We start from the raw sequence: 24,098 nt of genomic DNA, 5'->3' as shown, positions 1-24,098 counted from the left end.
TATCTCTGTAAAAAATTAAAAAAAAAAAGTGTTTTTTTTTTTAGCGCTAAACCCTACCAAGGGGGTAGTAGTAATTGAAATATATTATTACTTTTATTGTTATTATTTGTTTATTAAATTATAATTAAAACTTTAAAGTAATATGTTTACAGCACTAGCTACCAGGGCTATTGGCTAATAGTCGAAATACAATATAACAATCGGCTGAGTGAACTATCATATTTCCTTAGCTAATAGAGGCTGTTTAACAGTGACCAATGTTGATGTATCTGATTGAGCTGTAACATTAATACTCTCGACTACTACTGACGAGACCACCAAAAGAGCGACTACTACACGATTGGCAACAACACATGATGGCGCTGTTGTTTCTGCAGACGAAATATGATTATCGGTTGCGCGGCGTTTTCATAGTTGATGGCAGAAGTTTAACATTGATCGAAGTTCGTCAACCTGATTGAGAATTAAATTAATGCACTCAACGGTTACTGACGGGACAGCTGATTGAAATGTCCACAATCACAAAACATAAATTGAGTCAACTAATAGAAGTCATGAGAGAAATAAATTTAGGCCTCCTCGCGCCGATGGTTGTTTATATTAGGTAAATAAAGATCTTCGCTCTTTCTCATAAGGGTACCAGAGTTTCAAAACGGCAATTAAGGCCAGGATACAAATATTTTCATTGATAGCATTTTTGACTGACGCTTAGGCCGAGAACTTCCTTTACTTTTAACTAATTAGGTGTCCTAAAAATCTAATTTTACACTGCTTCCCAATGGCAAATATAATGGCATAATAGGACAATAGGAAAGTGAGCTTTTAAAATTTGTTTCCATGACTTTGTTGTGTTCGCGTTGGAAATCGAAAGCTGGACCTGTCGCCATTATACCTCTCAACAGTATATCGAGAAAAAAAAGCGGATGTCCATTGCTGGATGCCACTCAGAGAATACCTTTGAACATTTTAAAGTGTGTTTTTTTAAATTTCAATGTGCTTTGCAGTATTACTCAAATAGAAATCATGCTAAAAAAATAACGGTTTAGGGTATTTCTGGTTATTTTTAACCAAATTAACCAAATTATTTTTCCAAAGTGCCCTAAAATTTCACTCAAATGGGCATATGTCAAAAAGTTTCTGCCATTCAAAAGTCGAGTTGATTTAATTAATAATTTTACCTATTCAAAGCCACTAAAAACAGCTGCCAAAATTGGGAGCATTTACTTAAACTCAACAAAAAGACAAAACAGAACATCGAGCTAATTCCTTGCCTGTTCAATCGCCTTCTATAAAGTTTACGTAGTAACACTACAATAACAATAACACTATACAGGTATCCCTCGTATAACGCGATAGTTACGTTCCAGAAGAATTGCGCGTTATGTAATTCCGCGTTATCTAAAACATAGTTTTCATATAAATTTGGGGGTTATGTCCCAATATGTTTTTTTTCTTATACAATTAAAAACACAAGATATGAATAATAATACATATGTACAATACATATTTCAAAATTCAAAAAACAAAATTTAAATAATTATGTGCACATTAAAAAATTTAAAAACAAACTAAAACAAATTAAAGGTTTATTAAAAACTTTATTGTTATTCTTCAAACTTCATATGGTAATTAATCTGTTTCACTGTCTTCAAAGATCTTTGCGCGTGGGCGTTTTGAGGGAGCACTAGCTTCATCAGAAGATATTTCTTCAACATAGTTTTCGCTATTGGATAAGAAACTAGTTGTGGGACCTTGTGGTTCTTCTACTCGTTTTATAATTGCAAAATCTGTTCTCAGTTTTTGGTGGGTGGTTTTTTTAAGCTCCTTTTCAATTTCGTAATAAGGTGCTAGATTAATATCTATTCTATCTATCTAAGGCAAAAAAGGGTAATTCCCGGTTTACATTAAAAATACATTACATATTATAAATATGTGGTACGCAAATTAGTGTTACCAAACTTTATAATTATGTATTTTCCCCTTCGCATTATATAAGCCTAAATTTCGCGTTGTACTGAAATCTAATTTTTCCAAATCGCGTTATATCGAAACCGCGTTGTATAAGACCGCGTTATACAAGGGATACCTGTATTTAATTTAAGCTTAAGCTCAACCATCTGCGGCCATAACAACAATTCACATTCAAGCGAATCCTTTGGTATTGAAATAAAAATGGTCCAATTTATTATGCTTACATGAATATTAAGTAAATGGCTGAATGGATGGACAGACAGGTGAAGCAGCTGACACCAGGTGTAAGAAGTGGAGCATAGAGACGGACGGGAGACATGACCTAGTGAGTAGCTTTCATTTGTGCATTGTATTTTACCACAAACCACAAATGACTGAGCAGAAAGTAGGAAGGAAAGCTTTTGGGAGTGGCTGAAGTAAAGCAGAACAGTTGTCTAATGATTTTATACATATACATATATATGCGAGTGTGTGTATGTATGTGTGTACGAGTGGAAATAAATGCTTTTACACTAATAGCAACAAATATGCGGATGAATGTAAACTAATTTATCAATTCCCAAATACCCAATGCAGTTAGGCAACAATACATACGGACATACATATATACGTACAAGCATATCCCACTAGTACGTATGTATTCATTTATTTATGCAACTACATAGTTACGCAATATAAATCACTTGAGTATCCAATGCATTAAATGTGGAAAATCTCTTGCAATTATTTCCCTTCAAATACAAATATTGTTGAATTAAATTAAATGTCAGCTGTGCCTCGAAGAGAAAGTGTCGTGACGTGACTGGCGCTTGACGTGACCCGCTTTGGGACGTAAATCAACACATAGTTAGCAGCGCTAGCAGCTTGCAGCACTTTGGCATACAAATTTTGTACGTCCATCAACGCCAACAAATGAGCAGCAGCTCCAACTTACCTACCTGTGGAAGTGCACACCTGAGCGCCTACCAACTCACAACTCAAACTTACTAGGGATATTAATTTGGGATTTTACTGATCCCGGATGTGCGGGAATTTCGGGATTTTACTTTGTGCTACTGGGATCCCGGTACTGTTCCGAAATTCAAAAAAAAGTATTCAGTTTGTTATTTTTAAAATAGATATATTAGCGAACTACTTTTGAGAATAAATTACTAAGAGGCTCAAGTGTCACCTTAAAAAAGTAGAGCATTGATAATTTTATTCTAACCCAGAGTTCATTGCATACAGAGTCAACAGTTGAGAAGCAACGCTCAGGCTCAACACACGTTGACTGAATTGTTGACAGAAATTGAAATGCCTAACGTTGGAAAAATATTAATTTTCTTAATCTTAACTACTAGTACATCATGCGACTCTCGCTTTTCAAAGCCATATTCAATTTACCCTTAAGACTGAGAGCTGTCTTAATCAAGACTTAAACTTAACTTAGTTTTCGTAGAAGTTTAGAGATAGTTATGTTAGGTTAGGTATATCTGGCTGATCTTAAAAGACCTCACATAGACCACAAGGGTCCGTAATGTTAACAGTACTACTGGAGTCGTGTTAAAAATAGTTCGTAATACATATCTTGGCGAGTTTTAAGGAATCACATTGGTCTAGAACTCGAACATTTAGGGTCTTTTCAGGAATTTTTTTTACAATAAAAAAATGAAAAACGATATTTAAATTTGTTAGGCTCCTTTTACATACAAAAATTTTTTTTTTTTTTAATTTTAATAAATTTAAAAATGCGTTGAAGTTAACCCTTCCGATAAATTAATTGTATCTGAACAGTGTTGCCCATTTGGCTCTTCTATTTATCTGAAACACAAATACCAAAAAAATTATTAATCAGTACGAATGTAGCTATGACCCGCTACTAGAATAAAAAACAAATTGACAAAATGATGCGGTTTGGAATTTGACACTCTAAAAATCGGTTTTTTAATTTTTTTTTATAAAAAAAGGACGAAATAATTGAAATAATAATTTTATTCTAATACGGGTGATAGTCATTGATGTTGTGAACAACATATTAAAATTTCAGACGATTCGGTTGAATAGTTTTTTTTTTGACAACAGCAGGCCGAAAAAAGTTGTTCTGAGATAATTGAGTTTAAAGTTTGAAATTTCCAGACCACCGGGTCCCCTTAATAAACAGTTCAAACATTTGTTAGCAATATCCTTCAGAGAAGAAAAGTATACCGACCCCCGGCAGTTGTAACAAGTTCTGCTTAGAGCAGGACAGTGGCAGTCATTCGGGATTCGAAACTAAAAAAGAAGCCAGCGTCCCCATATTCCGGGGTTCAAGTATTAAAAGTGAGCGGATTGAACATCAGGCGATTACACAATTTATGACAGTTTTAGCTCCATAGTAGGGGTATATACTGATATAATATAGTAAGCATATACGGGCAAGTGTGCACGTCCTAGCATGCTTTTAGGCGACACGCATTGTTACACATAAACAACAATAAAACCCAATTACCTAAATGGCGTAACGGCACCTACGCAAATACATACACACAGACCAACGAGAGTATTAAATTTGTATGCCGGGCGTTGAAATGAGTACAGCGTCGAGTGGAGTGTGAGACAGGGTGCCACAAAAGCTATGGTTTTTACTGTGCCATCTATCAAAATGAATCTTTAAGAAATGTACTAAATGAAACGTAATAATTGTAAAAGGCAGCAATAAATATCTGAATTACTATCATACATAAGCAATTCAAGGCAATGAAAAAAAAAAACAACAGCAGGGAAACAAAACGAAAAAAAGAAAAAAGTTGAACGCTTAGTTCCGTGCATTTGAATCAATTAATTTAAATGTCATTGTAGGCTATGAACTGTCAGCCAACTTCTGATTGCTTGCTATGCAGTTTGGCCTACTTTTCAGCACTGTGTCGCCCTAATGGCTTTCTATGGGGAAATATATTTGTCGTTAGTTTAACATAGCCACGCACAGATCTATTATACTCGTATTACAATACATCCCAGCGAACATTTGTTGCCATAATCGAGTGGCTAAGGAGTCCTATTTCAGAGCCTTTATGCTCATAATGAGCTCATTGCTCTTTTAAGAGTGAGAAATGAAGGTGTCCTCCTTCCAGAAAAGGTCTTCCATCGGGTTTTCCCCTGGGTCCCCTGCCCGAAATCCCAAAAAACCTGCGCCTTCATCTACAGTGCGGTTTGATCTAATAACCCAAGGCTTTCTAATAATTCAAGTGAAGACTGTACTTTGCTCAAAAATAAATATGCATCAAAATATTATTCCAACCAATGGTATTTTGCAGCAGTAAAACTTCAGCAGTTGTAATATTGTGCTTGACTTATGGATTTACCTGAATGGAGTTGCCTAGTTTGTCTACATTATTTGCGCACCAAAGCTGTGAAAACTAATCGTTTATTTAATATTCATTGTGTTTGGTCGAAAACTTTTTAATTCTTATAATATGGGAAAGCAAAAAGGTTTAGCAGATGGCGAAAAAGGACAAATCGAGAAACTTTTAAAGTTCCAAATAGCGAAAGAGTTTGGTTGAACTCCACACGTTGTGGATCTTTACGTGAAACAAGCTGCCTGCTATGATAAGAACTACAAAGGCAGAATTGCGATCCGCAAAATATTTAGGATTGCATAAAATTACGCCCTTTTAACAGCAAAAATGAAAGAAGTGACAAATGTTGCAGCCAGAAAATCCTCCGTTCGAAGGGCTTTTCTAAAAGCGCCACATCTGGAGAATTTATGTAATTCCATTCATCAACGTATTCACGAAGTAATTTATAAACAAGGTAGCAACACGAACTATTAAGCTTTAAATAATAAATGTAAAACAAAACACATTTTCCTATACTTGTTATTATTTTTTCTTATTTAGTTAGTGGCTCTATTATAGTGAGCGGTGGTTGGCCACTTCTTCTCTGTCAGGTGATTGCTCAAATAGAAACAGCTGCGGTTCGCCATAAGAATTTTGTGCCCAACTTCTATAGAAATTTTGTTGTCATGATTAAAGGTTACTCCTTGCTATCTAAATTCCTTCACTACTTCAAAACCATAATCACCGATTTTGAGTATTTGACCCACATTGTGTCTGACAGAGTCCGATGAAGTTGAAAAAAGCGTTTTAGTTTTGGCTTCATTTCTTTGTAAGCCCATACCTTTTGCTGCTCTTTCTACACTTTCGAAGGCTTCAAACTAGGTAGCGAGGTTGAAATAATGTCTATGTCGTCCGTGGAAGCCAGTAACTGAACCGATTTAAATACAAGTCGACATATATGATTCAGTCATCATATACGGCCCATATCGGACACTTGCTCTAGACTTTTTTATGACTCTTATTGACTACATGAACAACTTATTTTGAATTCCATTCAAAGTGCAAGCTTGATTTGGTTGATTTTTGATCATATTTTCCCTGATTGTGCTGCTTCAAAATCAATCAGAATTTTAAGTCACTATATTAAAGTCATTATATTAAAATTTAATGGGTTATATGTAGGCGATTATGTGTGCAATTTACATAAAGAGCGATGGACCGTTCTAGAACGCTGCAGAACTGCAAAGTGTTTTGTGACAAGTTCGAATAGAAAACTTTCAAACTTTCTACTAAAACTTGGAAGGAAAGGCGTGTGGTTCATCGTCGGTATTTATACAGGACCAATTCATGGGGCCAGCATATGACCGCGATTGAAATCATTGAGGACCCAATGTGCCTGTCTTGCTTGAGGAAGGCGGATAGTAGTGAGCACTTTCTCTGTGAGTGTCTTGCCTTTGCTAGAGCAAGGTTAAGAGTTTTGGGTTCCGATGTCATGCGAATGAGTAATATTCGTTCTCTAAAACTGGAGGATATTTTCATATTTGCCAGAGAATCTGGAAAATTCTTACAGGACTAGCTACCTTTATCTCTGTCTCTATTCTTTCCTATCTCTTTCTCTGATTCTTTTGCCCTTCCCTTCTTGACTATCTACCCTCTTTTCAAAGCTCTAATTACAATGGGCTTTTTAGCCTGGGTGTTTTAGGAAATTTAAATTTCAATGCGTTATAAAACTGCGTGCCTAATTTGTTTCTAAAAATTCAGATTAAAAATTTTGGATGAACATTTTTCAAAGTTTTATAAACCTTGTGCAAAGTTTTAAACATTAATTTATATAATATTTTGTTATAAAATGAATCAATACAAATAAAGGAGGAAGTTTCACTTTGGAATTCGCTGTCATATATTGCTCAAGTATCACTTTTACCTTGGTAAAAACTTTTACCGCGCTAATAAATAAAAAGCACAGAAGGTAATAATTAATATTCGTAGTTGCAGAGCTGTAAAAAATTTGTGTTCACTTATAATACTAAATATAAAAGAAAGGCCTTACAAAAAAAACCCAATTGCATCATCTTTATATGTCACAAATAATTTTTATTTGAGATAACCAGTCACTTTTTTACTTTTGCCCAAGAATATGGAATCTTCATTTCAAAAGGAAACGTCAAAAATATAGTTTATGTAAATTGAGCGCAATGGCGGCCGAGAAAAAGAGTGAAATTGCCCTTAATTTCTTATTACGTGAAGTTATCTAAATTAAAAAGAAAATTCAATTTATAAAAACAGAAGAAAAGTAAAATGGTGAAAAGGTTGTGCTAGTGTATGTTTTTCGCGGACTGTACTCATATTAAACTAACTACGTAAATTGATAAAAATCAATAAGAAAATTTCGATACAAATTGTGAAGTTAAAATTTTGGCGGAAAAACTTCTATAATTTTTAGTTTTTATTTTGCGCAGATAGTTTAAAACTGTTTTATGGTCGATCTTTAGCTCCTAGGCAATTCTACGACTACGAACATGCCGGTTAACTGCGATTATTTCTGTGATTTTATCGACCTTCTCGACATTATCGAAATTTTTTTTAACATAAAAAAATGCCTGAACGAAATTGATGAAACAAAAATTGCACGTAATTTACTTTTGCAATTTCCATAACAGGCACCATAAACACCATTTAATATTTCAGTGCCCTGGCTCGATTTTCGCTTTTATCAAAGAAAAACTGTAAAATGTTCCGAATTTTCCCCTTGTTGAGTTCCAATCTTTGGCAAGCTGTAACTCACAACTAAATGGAATGAAAAGAAAACAGCAAAATAATTTTTAGTGTGAAATATCACTTTGACACTAAGCATAAATTTTAAATTCTTTGATGGATACCTTACAAGATATCGATCACTACAGCCATCTACCGAGAAAATTATACATTTCTTTTTAACCAACCTAATATTTTGTGATTTCCAGAGAGTTCTGGCTCATAATTTGAATCATACGGTTATCCTTTCTATGTTGACGTATTTTTTTTCTCGATACTTATATTTCTTACTTCGTTGAACTTCTTTCGGACTCGCAAATTCTGAGTCGCTCCTATTGTTTACTGGGATGTTGTTTGGATGAGAGATATAGTGGACATTTTTCAGCGGCTATTTTTTCTGTTGAAATTGAGACATTTGTTGTTGTTATTAAAATTTTAAAATTAATTACATCGCGTGTTGGCTCAATGTCTGTAATTTACACTTTACTGTAAGCAATAAACGCTCATTTAATCTTTTTTAATATGCAAATTATACACTCATCCATCGAGTTTAATTGGAGGAGTGCAACCTATGAGTGGTTGGCATGATTTACTGATTACATGTATTAATTTTTTAAAAAGCGGTGATTTAGGTGTTGAAAAATACATGTATGCTCTAGAGAATATGTAATTCAATTCTATTCAATTATATTCAAAAGACGCAGGGTGTTGTTTTTTATACAAAATAGGCCTTAGACTCCAACTCCATTTCATCCAAACTAGTCTTACAGTATAAATAGGAACTAATAGGACTATGAATAAGTTCGTGCGGTTTTTTTTCGAAATTTGAAACTTTATTGACGTAAAATGGTTACAAATTTAATATTCAAAATATTGTCCATCGCTTACTACTACTTTTTCCCATCTTTCTGGCAATTCACGGATTCCCTTTGTGAAAAATTCGGTCGGTTTTGCCGCAATCCACGAATCGATCCATTTTTTGACTTCATCGTAATTACGGAAGTGCTGGTCAGCCAGGCCATGTTGCATCGATCGGAAGAGATAGTAATCGGATGGCGCAAGGTCTGGACTATACGGCGGGTGGGGTAGGACATCCCATTTGAGCGTTTCTAAGTATGTTTTGACCACTTGTGCAACATGTGGCCGAGCATTGTCATGTTGCAAAATAACTTTGTCGTGTCTATCGGCGTATTGCGGCCGTTTTTCTCGCAGTGCTCGGCTCAAACGCATCAATTGTCGTCGGTAGACATCCCCCGTAATCGTTTCATTCGGTTTCAGTAGCTCATAATACACAACACCCAGCTGGTCCCACCAGATACACAGCATAACCTTCAGGCCATGAATATTCTGCGCCGACGTCGATGTTGAAGCATGGCCAGGGTATCCATACGTTGCCCGACGTTTTGGATTGTCGTAATGGACCCACTTTTCATCGCCAGTCACAATTCGATGCAAAAAACCCTTTCTTTTGTGCCGTTGAAGCAGTTGTTCGCATGCCATAAAACGGCGTTCAACGTCTCTTGGCTTCAATTCATACGGCACCCAATGGCCTACCTTTCGGGTCATTCCCATGGCTTTTAAACGTTTGGAAATGGTTGATTGATCAACTCCCAAAGTTTTTACAACCTCTTCTTGCGTTTGAGCCGGATCTTGATCGAGCAATTCCTCCAATTCGGTATCCATGAACTTTGGCGGCGCACCCTCGCGTTCTTCGTCTTCCAAGCCAAAATCACCACTTTTAAAGCGTGCAAACCACTTCTGGCACGTTCGCTCAGATAGAGCATGCTCACCATAAACTTCCACCAAGATACGATGACTTTCGGCTGCTTTTTTCTTCATATTAAAATAATGAAGAAGAATTCCCCGCAAAAACACATTATTTGGCACGAAATTCGACATTTTCAAGTGTGGTAAAAATATTGTTGTTTACGCTTCAAATAAAAAACTTATACTGACGTTTGTGCCTTACGACAGTAGCTCTCCAATGAATGTTTGGAAATGTGGATCGATGGAATAATAATCAAGTTACGCCATCTGTTGTAAAACCGCACGAACTTATAAATAGACCTATTAGAATTGCTTAGTCATTGGCTTAAAATTACTCTGATATGGAGCCCGGTCATAGAAACATACGAGGTAATGAGATAGCGGATGAGCTAGCAAGAAAAGGTTCGACACTAGACACATCAGAGGCGGTGGCAGTCGGCACCCCACTCAACACAATAAAATCATCCATTGCTTCACAATATCATGCTTAGCCGAAAGAAGATGGAAGTAATTAACTATATGTATTACAACAAAAAATACATGGTCGTCGTATAAAATCCAAAGAACGAAATACCTGTTATCGGTGCTGGTCGCTAATTAGGATTATTTCAGTAGAAATACTCAACCACTTCAACAAAAACAACCATTCTACGGTGCTCGGTGCTCGCCAATAGACATACCTTTCAGTCTTTGATGTGGTTTGTGGTTTGTTGAATATCCCGAAGGTTCTTCTAATCATAGACAATAGATGAATAAACAAAATAAATAAATAAGTAAAATCTGGCAATTATACTTAAATATTATTCTCATTGCAGAAGCTGATAAATCGTGCAAAGCGCAGAGATCACTTAGCAAACAAAGTATTAATGATGATTAATACTTTTAGCAATTTTAACGGATTTAGTGTCGGAACTAAAATCCTAATATGTTAAAATGTCGAGAAAAACTATTTAAAAATATTATATAATATGGTAGTATTCACATGGTGTGCCTCGCCAAAAAAGTGCCAAATGGAAATATAAAATTTATTTCCGCCAAAATATAAAGACATTAGTCCGTTTTGAGACCGATTTGAAAATATCCTCAAAAATCGAGTTTTCCTTATAAATGAATTTGGTGTTTGAAAATATTTTTCCCAAAACTTGAGCTAAGATTTGCTCGGAAATAAATGATGTACGTTTATAGACAAGCGGCGATAAAGGCAATAAACTCAATAAAATTTCATCTCAAAACGTTCTTAAGAGCATAGAAGCCCTAGAGACTGATCGCAGACAGACGGCTGCATATTTATTGGGTACCCGTACATAAAGGTCATAGAGATTGCCGAAAGCACTGCTTACATACCTTTTGAAGAAGAATATGATATACTGAAGCCTTTAAATACGATGCACAATGCCATCGTTGCGGACATAAAAATGCGGATAGACAGGAGGTGGACACAATTTAGCCACTTGCAAAACCGGGTGCATAGAATGCAGATAAATGCGCCAGATTCGTGCAAGCTCTCTCTAGAAAGGAAAGCAGAATTATCTTAGGTATGCTGACAGACCGCAATTTGTTAGCGGCGCACGCATACTAGGAATGACAAACAACGATAACTGCAGATTTTGCAATGAACTGGAAGAGAGGGAAACGCTAGAACACCTTCTATGTTCTTGCACTGCATTAGCTAGAATACGCATGAAATGCTTAGGAGCTCTACAACATGAGAAGTTGGAATGTCTATCGGGGTTGAGCTTCATGGCTTACTTAGATTTCCAAAGGAGGCAGACGTATTACAAGAAGTCTACTACCATACAAACAAACGTAAAGGTCTAGCTCCATCTGGGAACACTTAGGGCCAATAGGTATATGTGATGGCTTTCAGCCAGCCAGGCCAACTTAACCTAAGCTAAAATTTATAATACGAGTAGAAGAATTTAAGCTTGAAAAATTTTAAGCAATTTTATCGACGGAGTTTCGATGTTATTTTTGACTTTTCTTAAAATATGTTCAAACCTGAAAATAACTTCGCCAAATCTTTGACGATTTAGACTTTTAACCGATTTAGCGAATTTAGACCATTTTTATTGATTGAAAAATGATCCTGTTCACGTCCCAATTTTTTTTTATCTCAAATTTCATTATTTTGGTTCTGCTGATAAATGCTTTTTGGAAAAAAATATTTCTAGAAACTAATTTTATTCGTAAAACACTTTATTCCTAGATATATTTTCACATCGATGCTGTACCACAAATCTTAATATTTTAATAGATTTTATATTGGTTGAGGTCTTAAAATATAATAAATTTTATGATTCCCGTGGAAAAATCCCAATTTTGTTTTGGTGAGGCACTCTAATCCACATATACGAGTATACTTATATATGTACATATGTAAAGTTCAACCCTTTATAAGGCCAGTTTTTGTGGTTTTGTTTGTGACCATAGAATGATGTGCATGTATGCGTGAAAAGGTACTAAAAAAATAAATATATATCATTCTAAAATTAATGACTTTGAAATGTTATTATTTGTTTCAAAAGCTTACGTACACATTATTTAGATGCGCATACACACAAGAGTACTAATGGTTATTTATGCCACTATTAGCCATTCTCAAGTGGCAAATCGCCTTTGAAGGATGCTGTGTGGAAAAAAACTCATAAGCTCAACGATTGCTTGGACGGCAATATTATACTACATAAATACACACGTACACACATACACACGTACTTCTATTAGTTGTGCCGCTGAGTGCTGAGACAAGCGGAAGCGTACATACTCAAGCCTCTTCATTCGAGCTCATACCCCAACCTAAGCATCAGCAAGTCAGTCCGTCAGTGATATGAATCGAGTGTGCCATTTGCGGGTATTTGTGAGTGAAACAAAAACTTTGAAAAAAAGCAAAAACAAAGTATAGCAAATATATGCAGAAGCGTATTGCTGACAAAATTATCTGCGGAAACATAAGCTTCGTTGGTTTTATGCTTTTTAAGCTCAAATATGGTGCGCCAACATCATTAGCAGTGCCAACAAAATCAACAGCTAACGCTTGACGGCTGCTCCTTTGGCTAGTGGTCCGCAAAACTTACCGCCCGCATCACTTGCTGATTCGTGCTCAACACATATGTGTGTGTGTGTGTATATAGTGCGGGTTTTTCCGCTTAGCTTAGCTGAAGCTTACTTGAGTTACACTTTCGTTGCTTCCGTTGATCCTTCATAGCCTTCGCATCCACTTGGCTGACCTTCTTCGGGGTCGCGCACAACTGACGCGTGTAATTTTCGCTGCTGTTCAACGTCGACACACACAATCGGCTAGCTAGTCCATCAGCTGTTGCCCGCCGCTCCACTTTAAAAGCGTGGCAAATCGCATTGCACTCGACCGCACCACGCCTTCCTCACTTCACCACCTCGGCACTTCATCGACTCAGTCCAATGTGTAGTTGTGTAGGTAGAGATGCTTAGAAGCCAATACACGCTTGAGTGGTTGCAGCAGCTGTCACTTTTTAGCTACTATTACCACCATTGTTGTTGTGCTATTTTCTAAGATGCTACTTGCAAGTTAATGCGGATATGCTGTATGTTTGCCTACATATTGGCCTCTGTGTACACGGCTGGCTGCTCGTGCGAGTGTATGTGGGAGTGTGGCTGCGCATGTTTGTACAGTTGTATGTATTTATCTTGAGGATTCAAGTTGTATGCTTTTGATAAACACACAAATATAGCATCAGCGACAGCTTGCACGCAGACTTAGATACATACATAGATGCACTTACATTCATATACACTTATAAAACAAAAATACAGTTGCTTGTTTGTATTCACTTAAAAGTACACATTTGTAGTTTAAACAAAACATTCCATTCAAACACAACTACACTACTGGGCAAAGCGAAAAAATCTGAAGTAGTGCAAAAAATTACTGGTTTAGAACTAGTACGAGTTTGCCAATTGCGAACTACATTGCAACTCAGGGAAGGAGTAGTGACATTTGTCTCTAGAATGTGACTAAAGAAATTTTAAGGAATCAGAAGGCGCTAAGTTGTATTAGTGCAATTGAGTTTTGAAAAAGAGTTTTTAAAAGTTCGCTGGTGACAGTGATGATTTAATTAGATGATTAGATTTTTTTCTTTCGTATTGAATAAAAATGAGCTCTTGTGACGCATTTGTAAAATATAAATCAATACCTTATTTAATTATAAGTTACTCACTTGAAGATATTCTATACCCAATGTGGTGCAAATTTATTGTAAGCTCACAATTTGGTTTTTGAATAACTTTTTACTACATAAACAAATTTTTTTTGAGTGAAGAAAATCTTTATTTTGACTTTTACGCGCTCCATTGCTTGCCTGTTTGCATACTGCAGCTGTATAGTTCACAAGTGTCAAATATGACGTCATTTGCAAAAGTTATAAATCATCTTTCATTTTGTGTCATGTTTCGTTTTGTGCCACCTTATATATTTATATGTACGTAAGGGGAATGATAATAACTGTTGTATTAGCCAGTAAATGGTTAAAAAATTACTGAACCTATTGCAATATATTTTTTTTTCAGTTTATTCTCTATACATCTGCTCGCAGCTTAGGCTGTAAGCTGGTCAGCTGGGTGATGCTGAAGTAGAGGCATTTCGAGGCCCTGATTTTATGAATAAGCTTGAAAATAATATTATCGGAGCAGAAATGGCTCAGACGAAATGATTTTAATACGAAATAGTTTTTCTAACTATTTTCTTTTTTAATTTAAAATAATACTGTATTTTTGCTTTCCTACGAGCGGTAGTAATTCACTAGATCAAACGCTAAATATCACAAGAAACAATTTTATTATTTAAAAATTTACAAAACATAAAAAAACTTTTCTTTTCAAATAATGTTTTAAAAATGAAATTACTAAATTGTTTTAATTTTTTTAATACAATTATTAAAAAAATGTTTCTGGAGAAAAACTTTGCCAGTGAAATTGATTTTTTGGAATTTTCTGTGTTTATAGATCGAAGTACATAAGAAAAACTAGTGAGGACTCAGGATGGAATGGAATGGGTGCCGAATTTCAAATTGTTTGCATTGTTCCCAAGGGAGTGCACATTATCTCAAGGATATTGGTCATGAAATGTAAATAAATGTTTCAGTAAAATAAAAAAAGGATATTTTGTTAAGTTGTTTGGAGTGAAACTGACAAATCTATAGGTATTTGAGCGTCCATTGCTTCATGTTGGGTTTCTATGCCTGTTCAACTTGTTTCAAACTTCTTATTTTTAAAGTCCGTGCATGACATAAAGAAAAATTTATTGTAACTTTTTATTTAAAATTTTGCACAGCACTTCTTTATGTACTTCACCAGGTATCCTTGGGAGAGTTTTTGGTTTTGTTTTCGATAATTATTAATCTTTAAATAGTAAGTTAGACGATTTTTTTAAGGGGTTAGCGTTAGTCAGAGGCCTAAAAATATGACGATTGTCCATAATTTTTTTTTGCTAGTCTGTTGCTTTATTTTACAAAAATAAAAACATAGCATTAACACATCATGTTTCGTCGTGACCTTAGCAAAATAAAAAAAAAAATTAATTAATTATAGTAAAAGTTATCGCTCTTTGTGTGGAGCCCGTTTCTCCAGAAGTAGCTAGCGGTGATCATCACTTCCAATCTCCAAAGACTATTCATATAAAATCAATGAGACAAGAGAAATTAGTTTCAAACGTAGATAGTGTTGTGCCTGATCGAAGTTTTTTTTTAATTAACAGTTGGCCTCAGGAAATATTTTTCAGATTTTCGAGAAAAAAACCCATAAATAATTTAAAAAAAATCAAAATTAAAAAAAAATTCGTCGATCAGGCACGAGTTGTTATGTCTCTCAAAAGCAGTATAAATAAGCAGTATAAAGCAATAAATAAACAATTTTTTTTAATTTTATTTTTTTTGTAATTGGTTTTTTTTTTAATTTTTAATGCATATTTTAAAATTTTTTTTTTTTGTGTATTCTTTAATAATTTTTTTTAGTCTTTCGTTTAAATGTCTTTTTTTAATTTTTAATAATTGATGTTTTGTGCATTTTTTAACGTTCTTCTTTGTATGCTTTAATAGTTTTTTTATTATTTTTTTTAAATTTTTGGTTAGACTGTTTTTCTAAGTTTTTAATAATATTTTTATAATATAATTTATATATCTATAATTTTTTACGTATTTTTTTTTTAATTTGTTAGTTTTAATGATTTTTATTTAATTTTTTAATTATTTATAAAAAATATTAAAAATGAAGAAAGTATTTACTAATTTCCCTATTTGATATACACTTGGCTCTCAATGACTTGAGAATAATTTGTCACTGTTGTTTAGCTATCAAAGCAGGAATACAGCGAGAATAACTGGTACGCTGAAAAGATGGCGCCGTGTAAATTCTTGATCTGCTTACATAGAAAAACGACAACGAGTGCGGTCTAGTCATGTCTCAAAATTCATTAGAAGCCCACCAGTTCGGTGCTAGCTCATTTTCCTACAGGGAATATGTGTGTGCAGATATACCTACATATAAGTCGCAATTTTCTTCCTTGCAGGGCATGCTCTTCACTAAGCTGCCGGTTTAATTTAAAATCCTCTGCGCACTTTCGCGTTTATCTGCTACTTACTCACACCCCTCCCGCTCCATTTGCTACAACCCTTGCCTTTGCTTTCTCGTCACTTGAAGTATATTTGTTATTTTCATCTTTTTATTCCCACACCATTGACAATTTGTCCTTCCGCTTGCCATCGCCCCACACTACGTAGCCTCATATCCTTGACGTTCGACTTCCGCCCTTTGCCATGGCCTGCAGAATGCTCATTATTTGTTTGTTTTTATTGGCCACACAATTGTTTTTCTCGCCATTTGCTCGCATTAGCCGATCATTCTGTTTATTTTCACTTCTTTACTGGCAATATTTCACAGATTTAAGTTGCAATTGTTTGTTCGTTTCGATGGATTTCTAAAAGTGCGATTAGTGTTTAGGTGGCGCGAAGAGGGAGGAATAGACAATTTTTAAATCTATGCGAAGATTAAATTGTGTGGTGAATATTTTGCTGTTTGTTAAATTGCTGTTTAATTTGATTTTTGAGAGCTTTTAGAGGACCTTAAGGTGTATGGGTATAATAATAAATGAGTTTTCTTAAATCAAAAATTTGAGCAACGTGAAAAAAGAAAAAAGGACTGAAACAAAAGAAAGTATACACAAATATTGTCAAGCTTTGACTATTTATTTATTGATTTTGTATTTTTTTTTACAAAAATGTATTTAATACAACAACAAAAACCATTTAAGCAAAATTTCGAACTTTGTATAAAATTAAGAAAAAATTGGTTCTGCAATTTATAGATCATTCAATTTGCAAGTTTAAAGTAAAGGGTGTTTAATAAGAGGTGTTATTTTGATATTGAAAGAAAACTGCTATTTTTAAATATAAATGATCGGATATTTATTTCATTATAAAGAGGAAGGTATGCCGTTAATAGTGGAAAATAACGTCGGGCAAATGACCACCACGTCCACGCTTACAGGACAATACCCTTTTCATAAAATTTTCCATAACCGAATTGTAAAGTGGCTGCCCTATGTCCTCGATAGCCTCACGAGCTCCATCTTTGAGGTCTTGAATTAACCCTGAGCTGTTGGCGTAGACGGTTTACGTGGCCCCAAAGAAAAAAGTCACAAGGTGTTAAATCACAAGATCTCGGTGGCCAATTGTGATCACCTCATCGAGAGGTAACACGGTCCGGAAACTTTTCCCGTAAAAGATCATTTTCTCCATTAAACGCCAAACCATACACAGAATAGCCAGTACCTATTGCACTGCCGTCGTAGCCGAATGGTTGGTACGTGACGACCGTTCGGAATTCAGAGAGAACGTAGGTTCGAATCTCGGTGAAACACCAAAATTAAGAAAAAGTTTTTTCTAATAGCAGTCGCCCCTCGGCAGGCCGTGGTAAGCCTCCGAGTGTATTTCTGCCATGAAAAGGGTCTTCATAAAAAATATCTGCCGTTCGGAGTCAGCTTGAAATTGTAGGTCCCTCCATTTGTGGAACAACATCAAGACGCACACCACAAATAGGAGGAGGAGCTCGGCCCCAAAAAGGGGGTACGCTTCAATTATATAGATATATATATCGCACTGCCTCAGATGACGCAATCTATGCAATCCACGGGAATGGTGCCTACCAACCTTCTCGCGGTTGAGAAAGATCGACTATATAACACCATTGGGCAGAGAAGAAAGAAGACATACTACGAACAATTACAGAATGACAGATACGGTGGGAATAATCTGAGAAAGCTCGGTAGAACTGATTGAAAACATTGAGCGGTGGATTAAGCGAAAACACGGAGAAATCCAATTTTTCATCATGCAGTTGCTTACTGGATGTGGTTGCTTCAAAGCGTACCTACAGGTTCCACACAGAACGGCCCTTACTACCCAGAGTGCTACGAAGAACAAATCTTATTCAAAATACGACTACGTGCGAACACGATATGCGGAATACGCCCGTAGATCCATAGAAAGAGCTCGTTAAAGCAATGCATTTGCAAAAAATTGGACTTGGGCTGGGACAGAATGACAATAACAGGCGATTGAGTAATAATATACTCACAACACATCTTGGTCACACCTTATCTTGCTGTCAAGTCTCACTGGTTCATCGATCTTGTAGTTCCTCTCGATGTGGCACTAACCACGAACCCATATTTAGCTTAGGTGAAATGACTCAGTCATCTAGTTAAGAGATGGGCAACATTTTATGAATACCTTAGACGTTGTCGACTGCTTTCTGTGAGTGAAATGTAGAAATCATCTTCAGGTATCGCATCATACCCTACCAGTGTCAGGGCTTTAATTTTTGCTTTCAGTTCAACCTGAAAAACATTGGTGTCCGGGTCATCTGTGTCGGGTGAGTCATCTGTGTGTACATGGATGGACCTGCGCTGCCTGACATCGTCCTATTCCCCCCTCTTCTCTTGAGATATACTTAATAACCATTAAAACAAGCGTGAACTCCAATCTATTATAAATTCGTTGCAAAAATATTTGGGAAAAAATTAATTGCTTTCACAAAATTAATGCAGAATGGCCGTATAAAACTCTTCAACAGCTCTGCGACCGGCAGGTTAATTCAAATGGGTGTTAAGCTAAAAGTATAAAGTTCAGCTAGTCAATCACATTTCGCCTCCTTTTGTTTTTACTCGAACCATGTTTCTGGTAAAAGTGTCAAAACCGCACAAATTCGCTTATTTAACAGCACTGCCACGCCCAGTTGCTGCGGCTAACCGCCTGAAAACAACAAAAATCAAAAAAGGCAACAGCAAGGATTTTCGATTACCATCACTCATGTGTGCTAGTGTTGACACCCATGTTAGCATATGTGTGTGTGTGTGTACTACCATATTTCAGGAGTTGTGCTGGCCTACTTCCTGTTTGCTGGTTGCTGGCTGTTAGCTACACCGCAGCAAGTGACTGATGACAGAGCAAATTACAATTAGGCTCAATAATACCCAAACAAATGCAAATGGTGTTGCCTCTTGCCAACCGAATGTTGTGTATGGGATTGGTGATTGCTGCTGCTGTTCTTGTTGTTGTTGCTGCTGCTAATGTTCCCGATGCTGTTCACAAATCCTTTTAGTCTGTTAAACCTTTTGGGATATTTGTATTTACGCACTCAGCGTTCTATGCTTGTTTGTTTGTTAGTTTGCTGCTGTGCGTGGGCAAGTGTGTATGTGTATGTGTGTGTATTTCCTATTACACAGCTGCAACATACCGCATGCCACATGTCAACAGCCATTCGCTTACTGCTGAGTTAATTAAGAGGTAAACAACGCACAGTTCTACATGCATTCACGCATACATACACGCATACATACACACATATACTACATACAAGCTGGGCAAGCAGTCGGCCAACAAACTACAAACTAAGTAATGGTGTTTTCGTTACTTTTGTTGTTATTGTTGTTACAACCCTTGTTTGTTGTTGTTCTTGTAAGCACATACATACACACATCTGTATGTGTGCCATGAAATCAAGTACCTCCAACGGTTGCATTGTCAATATTGGCCACATCGGTCGTATCGGTTGCATTGTTGGTTGCCCGCATTAGTTGCCACTTCCCCTGCACTACCTCGCGCCTTTTATGTCCTATCCTGCCCGCAGTCACCACAATCACACCTCCTCAGCATCCATGTGTCATATTCAAATTGGCTTTTGTAGCTTTTCCAACGGCGGTTTTGCGGCATCGCATTGTGCGCATTGTGAGTGTGACATACACACACACAATAGTGCATGAATTTTTGTGCTTGTGTGGTGTCTCTATGCCCCCTGCGACCATAGCAGACGTACAGGCGCATCAATTACAAGTGGTCGCTCGCAATCAATAGTTTGCAATAAAAATGTAAAATAAAAAACGAAAAAAGCAATGTGTTTCCCCACGCTGTCATCTCCTTCCATCGCGCTATCTATCTCACTCGGCACTTGAATAGGCGTGGCCGTGAATGTTTCAACATTCAACAGTCGACTTAATTTCAATCAATTGCCAGTTTATAGAGTCAATTCTTGTTTTCGATGTTTGCTTACTGGAAACCGTGGAATCAGTAGTGTAACCGCAGCGTCACACTGACTATAAGTGTGCGTGTGTATGTGTGTACGAAGTGCATAAGCGTACACCGACTGTAATTGCAAGCTCGAGTATGCATTCGCTAAGTTCGCGCATTGATTGCTCCTTTGATAAAACGACGTGGAGGAGAAGGTCAGGTTTGAGTGAGTTTTCGGTATTAAATTCGTAAATGCAGTACTGAATTATTTGATCTTTCATAAGGAATAAAATGTGATTGCCTTTGAAAGGTGTTCACATTTACATAGTACGCGAAAGCAAAGAAGTATGCCTAGCTATAATTTTACATACAGGGACGCCTATCGATATATTGGCAGAAGAGTGAGCAATAGTGTACGCGCTAAAAGGACAGGGTCAAACTAACAATGCAACGATCATAAAACCAGGGAAGGTGGACCTATACTCAGCCAAAAAAATCTGCATCTCACGATTCGTATCCTGGTCTATCACTTAAAAACATGAACTATTGCAGTGACGACTTGCCTGTTTATGCTATAAGTTTGATCTTTCGTGCAAGGAGAGGGCTTCTTAATCTAAATGCAAGGCCTTGGGTGTCCCAGAAAATAGTCCACACCTGTCTTGTCTATACAAATTTTCGTTGTGAGCATTTTGGTGAAAAGGCATTGGATCTCTGAAATATAAACTCGATTTTGAACGGTAGTGATCATAAAGCTGTGCACAAATTCTTATCGAGCTGCCTCCAATACAGAGAGCTTATTCTTAATGAATTCTCGTAAACTCTCCCGGGCCTAACAAAGAAAGCACGTTTTTTTTTGTTCAAAATTAGCTTTATTCATCAATGTATATTAATTTACCTCAAGAGCAACGCAATGAATCCAGCGCCAGTTCTGCGTACAGCCAGTAGTCACTGGAAGCCAAGTCTGGCGAATACAGTGATTGTGGGAGCAATTCGAGGTTCAGTTCATGCCAATGTTTTGATTGACTTGTGACAGGGTGCGCTGTCTTGATGAACCAAACAGTGAGCAAACACGGCACCCACTTTGATCAGAGCGTTCTCATAGTCAAATGCTCATGCAATATAAAGCCAACTTGTTCTTCTGATATCTTTACGATGTCAGCTAACTCACGCAACTTCACTTTTCGATCATTCAAAACGATTTTGTGGATTATTTTGATGTTTTATGGTATTACCGCCTTATTTGGGCGTCCACTGCGTTGTGCATCATCGCACAGTGGTCCTACCAGAAGGCGTTGGCGGACAAAATTCAAAAACTCATTTAATTAAGCTGAAAATATATATTTAGGGGTTTTAAGGATCAGTGATGACGAATCTGACCTTAGTCATAGCAAATTTTAAATTCATTGAATACTATAAATACATTTTTACTTCCGTAATTAGCTGGTGAGTTCATTTTTACATTTTTTACGACCCCAGAGAGTACCACGTGGAGGTTTACGGTAAGGTTATTCTCTCCGCATTTTTTTTTTTGTTGTTAGATTTTTTTTATTTAAAATTTTTTTTTTTAATTTGTTTTTTTTTTTTTTTTTTTTTAATTTTAAATTTTTTTTTTATTTTAAATTTTAAAATTTTTTTTTTGTTTTAGTTGTCTCTTAATGCTGATGGGGTCTGTGATGTCGTTTTCTGTCTTTTACACAAAATTGCATAAGCCATATGTAACGTTTTGCCTGTGGGTAAATGCACAAAAGCTACATTATTTTTAATTTGCGCAACTTTGCGCAACAGGTTTCAGTTTGAGATCATAGCTGAAATATGTGGCTACATCACTCATGTTGATTTCAAGTGGACTGGTGTGGACCACTCGAAAAAATGATCTTTAAAAAAAAATTTTCGAAAAATTTTGAAATTTCAAAAAAAAAAAATTGGATTTTGTACCACAACTTAAGAGAATTATTACTGTTTCCGTTAATATATTCAATTATCTTTGTTTTTTTCAATATTTGGTTAACAATCAAATGGTAATATTTATTTGCAGACATGAAAATGAAACTCTTGTATGAAGTACGATTTGCATACAATTTCATGTTTAAAGTTAAGAAACTACAATAAAAAATTTTTTAAATTAAGTAATATTTTCAGGAAATCTGCCTTGAATATTTAAGAAAACATCTGCATTATCAAATTTTTATTTCAAAAATGTTGCAAAATTTAATTTTGTCCGGCCGCCGGACCACTGTGCATCGGTGTCGCTACAACCACGTGTGAAGTCAGCAAAGACAGCCATCGTTTTATTGTTGTCTTTGGTGGAGAGAGTTCCCATAACACTTTTCAAGCCATTGCTTCGCAATAGCAAAGGTAGCGTCTCTCTTAGAACAATAACTCACGAACTAATTTATAGAATATCATGAAATTTTAACCGCTGCCTTTTCAAGGTTGGTACTAACTGAAAAAGAGGGGAATGCAATAACTCCAGAGACTTTCACCCCATGGGTTATGTTAAAGTCGATTGTTTTGTTATTTATTATTATGCCACTGTAATTATTTGAACTTAATATGAAAAAAGAACGTGAACAACAAAAACTGCAACAACAACATATGTATATATATGTAGCTATGGCACAAAAAGTTGTAAGCTAAGGCCATTCCTGGGTAGTCTTTAGAACCAAAACCTGATATTGTTTCGTATAAGAATTTGCACTAAATATCACAAATATTGAAAATTCTTAAATTCATATTTTGTTACTAAATTTAAACACATTTCAAGCGATTGAGATGAGCTTGAATTAAATTACAATTTTACCATTTATATTCAGAACAATTTTTTTCTCTCTTTCAGCCAAATTAGCATTTTTCTCCCGCTCACAAAAACACTTTGCGTAACTAAGGAACGCCAATTAGGTATGTATGTATAAGTTAACAAGCATATGTGTACATACATATATATTCGTAGTAATGTGTGTATGCACGTAGCTGCTCTATTTATAGTTAATTTTAATTCATATGCATTCAGTAAGTAATTCAAAGTGCTGATATGTGCAAATTAAATGCAACTTTTGTGGTCATAAAAAATGGCATAAGGCTTTAATTCAACATTTAATAAATTAAAGGCAGGTAAACGTCACGAACAGGGCAAATAGAACAAAGGACAAATTATGGTTGTAAAAATTATGCGGAATGAAAAAAAACATCATTAAACACTAAAGCAATTTTAATAAATTTCAGCAGTTATTTTTTCATGTCGCTGTGCAAAAATAAAACTAAAAAAATAAATACATTTGTACGAACACGCTGCGTCAACAACAGCGGTAGCAGCCTAAAATAATTTATTTGACAATCCAAGACTCAAGCACTCACGGAAGTGTAAACAGACGAAATACAACCGTCAGAGTAGTATTTTGAGTGAGTGAGCGTGTGAATGCATTTCAATTGCTGCTAGAGCAGCCTGCAGGAAAATTCACTATTATTTAGAGTGAACTAGCTATGACCAGGCGCGTTGCTGCTGCAGAAAAACTAATTTTATTGAAATATTTTTTTTTTTCATTTATAATAGGAAAACTGGTAATATTAGTGTACAGTTCCAAACTAAAATTTGTTGGAATACTCATATATTTTAAAGTTCTTACTTTTGGTTGGTCGTGCTCCCTTTACCAATTTCCGTATCATTCATATTGAATGGTTTCAAAATTATGCAATATTTAAAAATTGGTTTGTATAGGAGGTGCCACGCTTTCTTTATCAATACTGCCCATTTTTCGTACTTATTAAGGCATTAATATAT

The 24,098-nt window shown here is 35.7% G+C and overlaps 2 protein-coding genes across 6 annotated transcripts in view; one reads left to right on the top strand and one right to left on the bottom strand.

Annotated features, from left to right (window-relative positions):
- The window catches only part of LOC128864563 (protein eyes shut), a 307,203-nt gene that overhangs the window by 229,265 nt on the left and 53,840 nt on the right, over positions 1–24,098 (bottom strand). The window lies entirely within an intron of this gene.
- The window catches only part of LOC128864565 (uncharacterized), a 71,383-nt gene continuing 70,439 nt past the window's right edge, over positions 23,155–24,098 (top strand). Inside the window, exon 1 of the mRNA XM_054104290.1 lies at positions 23,155–23,218. The gene's annotated coding sequence lies outside the window, so the exon portion shown is untranslated. The remainder of the gene's footprint in view (positions 23,219–24,098) is intronic.

This window comes from Anastrepha ludens, chromosome 5 (assembly GCF_028408465.1).
Source record: "Anastrepha ludens isolate Willacy chromosome 5, idAnaLude1.1, whole genome shotgun sequence".
Classification (NCBI taxonomy): domain Eukaryota; kingdom Metazoa; phylum Arthropoda; class Insecta; order Diptera; family Tephritidae; genus Anastrepha; species Anastrepha ludens.
This window is presented reverse-complemented; position numbering and strand designations above follow the sequence as displayed.